Source organism: Orbicella faveolata, unplaced genomic scaffold (assembly GCF_042242905.1).
Source record: "Orbicella faveolata isolate gen_17 unplaced genomic scaffold, um_ofav_v1 contig_46, whole genome shotgun sequence".
Taxonomy (NCBI): Eukaryota; Metazoa; Cnidaria; class Anthozoa; order Scleractinia; family Merulinidae; genus Orbicella; species Orbicella faveolata.
The window spans coordinates 24,477,199-24,485,395 of NW_028301576.1; the positions used below are offsets into that span (position 1 = coordinate 24,477,199).

General features: G+C 40.0%; 1 pseudogene; it reads left to right on the plus strand.

The window, feature by feature from the left end:
- Window positions 1–7,028: 7,028 nt before the first annotated feature.
- LOC149099046 (uncharacterized) overlaps window positions 7,029–8,197 on the plus strand; it is a 51,228-nt pseudogene continuing 50,059 nt past the window's right edge.

Sequence of the window (8,197 nt, forward strand, 5' to 3'; positions counted from 1 at the left end):
CTCAACATGGGTATGGTTTTTGCACTCTAGTCTTGAATTGAGTATGTTTTTTAGCAGACGCTACTGTTTTCATCATTATCGATAAGACCAGCAACTAATGCCATTTACAATGCCTTTAACATTATTCTGAACGAGAGAACTATGGTAGGTCTGAAACAGGATATTAATTTAAGGGTCAGGACATAAATAGGTTAGAAAAAATCGCAGACTTTGGTCTTGAATAGGGTAAGTGCCTTGGGAAGCGGGCCGCACAGCCCCACCAATTTTTTCAGAAATTCAAAGTATGGTGTGTGAGCAGGAGCCATAATCGAGGACGGAGACTGTAAGTCTTGGGATCCGCGCGCACCTACGATACGGGACAATTTTTCTATTTTTAGAACAAATTGCGCCATCCTGACATCATATATCCGCGCGGATCCACGACATTTCGGGGGCTCACGTGTGGATGTTGTCACGTTGCGTGATCAAATGGTGAGAGTTGAGAGATTCTCATGCGTATTTTTCACAGCGATGGCAGGGAATAAGGCAGGAACTAAGAACCAGGGCGCTTATATGTAGTGTTATGCTCTGCGCTAATGGAAAAGGTGGGTTTTTCAGGGTCGCAAACAAGACTTCAATCGCGCGCTGGGAATGAATAATAAGATCTGCTCGCGCTAGTTGTAAAGCTTACACGTATACTTTTGCGTTTGCTCTGACTTAAGAATATAGCAAGAAAACTCTCTACTCTGGTATCGAGTTAATTTGTGAGTTTTTCAGACAATGCTTAATCATAAGCAAAACCTGTTTTGATGGTTTCTTGCTATTTCTGCTTGTTTGGCGAGTTTGCAAAAGTTTTTGAAGGGAAAGTCTGACGTGTACAAGTAGCTCATTTGCATAGTGCAGCTCGTGCACTGTCAAGTCTGAGTCGGTGTTTTCAATTATCAACAAATCTTGACAAAGATTTGTTTCGTTATCTTTTGTGCTGAGATGATGCAACAAATTTCACGAACGCAAAAAGGCTACTAACATCATGTGTGTTTCTTCAACAGAGTGGAATTTTACACCGCGAAAATGAAAATAGACAAGGAGTTTTGATAACTCGATCAACAAAATCGAAATCGTTATTCGAAGTTGTTTAAAGAAAGCGTTATCGTAACTTTGCTGATTATTTCTGCTTTATTCACATATTTTCAGCTTCGCTTTTAATATGTTCTCAAACATTTATCAATCGTAAACATATTTAAAAACTATAGAGTTATTGTCTGAGTTCGATGTACGTTTTCACACGAAAGTGCGGCGGAAGTACAATTTGTCATGTTTACTGATTGTACAAAGCACGCATCGGCGGGCGCTCTCATTCATCGACAACAGACAATTTACTGGATTTTTACACAAATAAAACTGAGCAGTATCTACGGACGTAAAGTTATTGGACCTTGATAAAACATCAAGCGTTGCTTACAATTTAGGCGAAACTCAAACTAGTAATATTTCACTTTTCGGTCGCGATAGACTGACAAATTCCTCGCAAGCATGTGGCAAGAGGAGCTAGGAAACTGTGAAGTCCTGAAACTCTGCTATATCTAAATATGTCCAGCTAGCTTTTTGCTGTGTCATGGAAAAGCTGTTAATCTTCAACATATGTGAAATTCCAAGTGGAGTAATGTACTGCTCATGTAAAAGAAGCATCGGAACACAACTTGGTCAGCGATATATATAAGCTTAAAGCAGAACATACCTAAATTCGACACTGTCTTACTTCACTCAAACTGGAACAGCTTACGACGAAAATACTTAAGCAAAACTCCAACAGAAGTACACGCGTGGAGTTGTGGGCCATAAACATGAAAAATTTTCGGGAATTTTGGACGTCATATCCCCCGCGCGACATCCGCAAAAATCCTCGCAGCAAGTACGCGCTTGTGCCGCAGGCGATGGCGCAATTTTTTCTAAAAATAGAAAAATTGTCCCACATCATGGGGACAGCCTCAATACTAGAAATGGCGCGCGCTTACGGTCTCCGTCCCCGATTATGGCTTCTGGTGTGAGGCTAAATAAAGCTAAGAGGCAAAAGCATTTGGCGCATAATTTTTCCATTTCTGTGCCGGGCAGTCTTTGATTCGAATGGATGCGGCACTCTACGTTTCGTTGTCAGAGACGCAGTATATTTTTCTTTTCAAAAAGCACGCCTCACGTGTGACGACAGTTCTGCAATTATTCCTCCACTTTCGCTTGAATATTATGAACGTAAAATACAAATGCTATCGGTGTTTTCATGGAAACCAGGTCTTGAAATGCCGCGGTATGTCGAAATACATTTTTTTCTTATTTTTAAAAGCGCGCTCTAAGAAGTAAAGCTACTGGAATTGTGGCGGAAAATTCGAGAAATAGAACTAAATCTGGAAAATGTAGACACCTACGATATGAAGAGAACCTCATAAAAAAGCCTCATTGTGCCTATTTTGCAATGTACCAACGTTAATTAAATTACAATATGACGAATTAGTTACCTTCCACAATATATCGTATCTGTAGTATCGTCCAAAGGCACGAAGTGCGTGTTCTTTTGCCGTAAACAGCCACAGAAAAGGGGCGGGATTGTTATTCCTGACAAGTGTTCTGACTGACCAAAGTTATGTCGCCGTAGTTGTGATCTTAATCACATTTAAATCGAGCACGGAAACAGATATCTTCGTTTCTCTAGAATACATTGTTTCAGTAAGACTTAGGAACATTTAAGTCGCCAGTTATTTCTACCTGCATGACATTTTAATTTCCTTTTCTTTCCGTGTCACGAAATAAAATTTAGTTCCGAGAAGTTATTTTTGCTGAACATCATGTTTACCTTGTGAATTACAAGCGTTTACCGTGATAACATTCATACTCACTATGTCAATAAATCACTCTGAAACGGAAGACAGTACCAATTCTTTGTTGAACTAAACAAAACTAACTGCTTCAATCGGCTTAAAATATCTCATTGGTGGACAAATCGCGTGGTGTGGCGGTGTCTCCACTTCGGAAATATATATCTTTTTCACTATCACTATCAAGTCCAGTTCGCAGTTTTCTTGTGTAAGATAATACCGAGAAACGAGAATTTCACTGAAATGTTGCAAATGACACATTTTGTTGCGATGCACCGAGTTTTGGCTGAAATTTTGCCGCCGTATTTACATTAAAAATTACGAACTTTACTCTGATTGGATATTACAGATCACTATGTAAATAGTTCACCCCTGAACTGAAAACAATACCGTTTCGTTTCTGAGGAAACGAAACAAAAACTTAATAATGATGACGTCAATCGTGCGTCTGTCCTCTAATAGATCATAGGCGAGAACCAATCAATATGCGAGAATAACTTGGATTATTATATAAATTGAACTAGACGAATAGAATATCGAACTTTCAAAGATCAAGCGAAGACGTATTATGTAAATTGGCTGATACAACTAAATGTTCTCCGCAGGTGAAGAACAGAAGTAAAATTAATTGTCAGCGTAGAATTTACAAGCCGTGTTGCAAGGTAAGAGAAGTGTTCTACGAAACATGAAAGTTTAGTATCTTTGTATGAAAAAGGACTCGGATCAGAAGGTTTGCTAAGACCAGTTCCACGCATTCGTTTCGTTTCTTGGATTATTTGCTGGCCGTGCTGTGGTAAATTGTAGACGTGAATTAAAATACTGCATGATATAGTACCGAAAATGACGAGGAAATATTGGACGATTTGTAATACTTAAATAGAACGTTACCACAACTATTTCAAGGCACAGAGTCTGGTCCTTTACGATAATCCAAGTAATGCTTCCGAGTGAACGCAAGTCAAAAACGTCAGTAAAAATGTTCCAAGAAAACTTCGGTTGGTGTACACTAGAGCCATCCAATATCATAGAGGTCTGAAGTCTATTCAGGGATTAAGAATATCGAGAGCTGAAATTTCTCCCGCAGATGGCCTATTGTTGGGTTTTACTCCGCCACTGGATAAGTTACTTGTCCAGGGAAACAATTATTTGCTGAATTATCAAATATTTTTTCTTGTTAACGAATTGAAAGCTAACAAAATCATACCACCCAAATGAGTTTGCTGGTCGAAAGAGTTTTTCTGTGCATTAAGAAATCACAATAATAAGCTTCCTAAATGAAACCTTCTCACTAACAAGTCATATCAAACATTCCGGATGCATGACCGTCAAAACAGTTCCGCATTAAAGTGTCCGTTTTTGTATGACGAGAAAAGTAACGAGAAATGAGAGCACTGAGGTTACCTTCTTTTAACTGGAATGACATGCGTGATCAACCGTTGTTCCATATATCGGTGAAATTTGTTCTGCCCGATCGGAATTAGATATTCCTCATCAGCACCGTTTGACTTTCAAATGATGTTTATCAAATCAGCTGCACAAAATTTCCTCCATCTTTTCATGACTATATCGGCATAAATTGTCAAGCGACACCTACTTTTTAATGGGCTCGTTTATCCTAGCAACAGGTTTCATTTTGGGTCTGAAGAAAATATATGTGAAGTCAATATTATAGCATTCTTAAACCTTCAGGGGAGTACAAACTTATCCAAAACTGAATTTGTAGCAAAAATTATTAAAGCGTCCTGTTTGAGCCTTCGAAAGTACTAATAATTATTATTGTTATTGTCCATTACTTTAGCTGGACACAAAATAATAATACAAGAACGCCACTGCAGAAAGAACGTTGAATTTCTTTCGAAGAAATGAGTACTCCAGATTCTCCTAACTGGTCTCGCAGTCTTCTTTATTGAATTTCTAGTGATATCGGTTATCAGTGTCATCACTAAAGTAAATTTCCCCCACTTCTCATTTTTGTCTATCAGGTCCTCCTTAATGAAGTCGGGGGTGAGCCATGTCCAGTTCTTTCTAAACCTGATCACCTGGCCGGGGCCGCCGACAGAGTTCGACAGAGTACGCGACCACAGGATCCATTGGATTTGGATTTCGAACTATGCTAGGAGCATGTTGTGGATGGTTTTCTGAAAGCGGACATTAAAAAAAAACACGGCACATAATCCTTGCTACAGACCAGCAACTAGAACACCTGAGCCAAGCAAAGACCTGGTACATAGATGGCACATTTAAGTTAGTCAAGCGACCATTCCAGCAGCTGTTTACCATCAACGCATTTGTGCGCACTGACGATCACGCGAAACAAGTTCCGCTGGTGTTGGTAATGATGTCTGGAAGAAAAAAGAAAGACTGACTGTCGTGCGGTAAGTATTATCTCAGTCATCTCATTGTAATATGTTTTAATGCTCACAGCTAAATCACTCACTATGTCTCGAATATGTTTTAGTAGCTGATAGGGTTGCTTAAGAAATACGATAAACGTCATTGCTAAGACGATCTTGACATGTCCTGAGTATCAAATGTAACGCTAAACAATTGTCACGAACTTATAATGATTGTCACACTCAATTTATTTCTTCCTGATTTTACGATGACGTTGACAGGACGAAAAAAGATAACGATTATATTGTTAAACGTTCTCTCTTTCTTTTCTTCACTTTTAGGTCATGAAGTCAATTCAGCAGATGCTCCCTGTTGACCCTGAGGTCCGCCAGATAACCATCAACTTTGAAAAGGCTCTCTGAAGTGTTCTTCGGCAGTTCCTTCCTAACGCTAGGATCAATGGGTGTGTATTCCATTGGACTCAGGCTCTTTGGAGGAAGGTAGGTTGAAAATATTGTTAAACTGTTTTCGATTAATCCCTAACCTAATCAGAGGATTCAAAACTTAAAACATAAATCGGATGATTCAAAACATAAATCGAATTTCGTATGTACACGTTGAAGAAATGACAGTCAAACTTACTTACCCGCGGTTATGACAATACTGGCGTAGATCAACACTATTCCGCTTGAGCATTTACTAGTCTGCTAACAGGCTGCCGGCGAGAGGACAAGCTAGCATTTTGCATGAACCAAATCAAGTCAAACACCATTTGTTAGAAAACAGAAGAAGTCGACTTAAACCCAGATGGCAGTAGGATTTTGAGAATCTAGACAAAAGTAATAATTTGCTGGAGTTTTTTTCAGATTCAAGAGCTTGGACTCCAGCACCAATACAATCATGACAAAGGCACATACCTGTATATGTGTAAACTCACGGCCCTGCCGTTCCTGCCCCAAGGGGAAATCCGTCCAATGTTCGAGCAGTTGCGAGCTCAGCCAACAACAGACCAGCTGAAGCCGGAAACCTGGATCAAAACCCGGCAACACCTGGCCGCTCTCTTGCTGGAGCGTTTTCCAGATGACTGTAAGAACAAACAATGACATCGAAGGATGGCACAATGGCCTTCATCGCCGTACGTTGGGCAAATGGAGCATGCTAATCTACCTCCTGCTCGACCTTCTCCATCAAGAGGCTCGGCTGACGGTACTACGAATTCGTTTGGTCTCCGAAAAAAAGCTATAAAGGATTCAAAGAGCAAATAACGCTCCCTTCAGGCCAAAATATTCGATCATTGAGATGATTTTTCGAATGAGAGAAACACTGCTGAACGTCTGAATGGCCCGTCACGAATATTCGCTCAGCACTCCAATTAATAGAGAAATGCATTTATTTAAAGTTTTTTGGTTCAGCTCCCTGCAAATAGTTCTATTACATACAACAATTTAACAGGGCGCGTGACCACCAGGGTCACGCACATGTCCCCACTGTGACTAGCTAAAAAGTGAGAGATTAAATTTATTTTCTACACAACTGTTGTTGCGTGATTTTCCTTTACACCTCCCTTTCACCAAAAGATGTCTGACAGGGCACAGGGATCAGAGGATCGATACGTTTTTACTTGAAGTGCCCGTAACTCTACGTGACCAAACTGTGCAGAATCCCAATTTCTCTAACTTCCCGATAACTCGAAACAAAAGTCGTTTCCCCTCCTCAGTCAGACGCTGTAATATCTCAGAATTTAACTGGAAATACGGTCAAATACGACTCCTCCGCTACTTGTGGGTAGTGGTGTTCATCTATCTTCGCGAAATATTTTGGACTTAAGTGTAGGCGAAACGACTTTAATGTAGGTGAATCTACTCAGATCGTGTAGGCGAAACGACCTCGGTCGTGTAGGCGAAACGGCCTCGATGTAGGCGAAACGACTTGTAGGCGAAACGACTGACATCCACTCTTGGACTACCAGAGTCATGTCGACAATCGGTGCGTATAAAAATGGTTTACAGAAAACTATGCTTAATCGAGCACATCGTTTATCTTCGTCTTGGTCATATTTCTCCGATGACTGTGACCGATTGCAGACAGTATTCTCACGTTTGAATTGAGGTATCCCAAACACATTGTTAACTCCCCATCAGAAGTTTTGTTGACTCAAAGGTTTGTGACTAGCAGCAGCTTTTATCACCATCTAAAGAGACAGATGGCATGGTTCGAGTAATTACCACTTAAAGACCAAACCAGTCAGCAGATATTGTGAGGAAACAACTTAAAGATCTAAACCTAAAAGTACACCCCACCATCCAGCCTGTGTTTGAGAGCCGGAAAATTGAACGAGAACTCAATGTGAAAGAAACGAAGCCACCAGTTGTAAATCAGCAGTGTGTTGTTTATGGTTTTCAATGTGACCTGTGCGATGTGGGTTACGTAGGCTACACGCGCAAACATTTACATAATCCTGTAAAAGGACACAAACAACAATATTCTCCGCCATTGCCAAATACTAAAAGAACATGCACGGGACGATCCCTCGGGACTTGCTAAATCGTTTCGAAGTGCTTAAGAAATGCAGAAACAAATTTGATTTCCTAGTAACCAATAAAAATGTCGAAAAATCCTCACACAGATCTGTCATCTGTCGTCTGCTGACTGACACCGGTAATTTGTTTTGTCGTACGTGCGAACAGGAAGGCAGGTAATTCAGTTCATCAGACATTGTCGGTTTTGAGTTTGAAGGTTTGCATGCGATAACTATTGGATCAAATCTTATTTCATCTGATTCTATATTTTATTAACTTTACGGCATCTAACACTTTTCTGTTGTTGTTGTTGTTGTTTTTTTTTTTTTTAAATAAAAAAATAAAAAAAATAAAACTGCGAGCGCGTATGATCCCCTGAAAGACACCCCTGAAGGTCTCCCGTAACCTTAAATTTGAATCTTATGCAAAATGTTCTTGCTTGTCAACTTAACAAAGTCTGCGGGGATCTGCCATAAAAAGATCTTTCGTACTGATGAC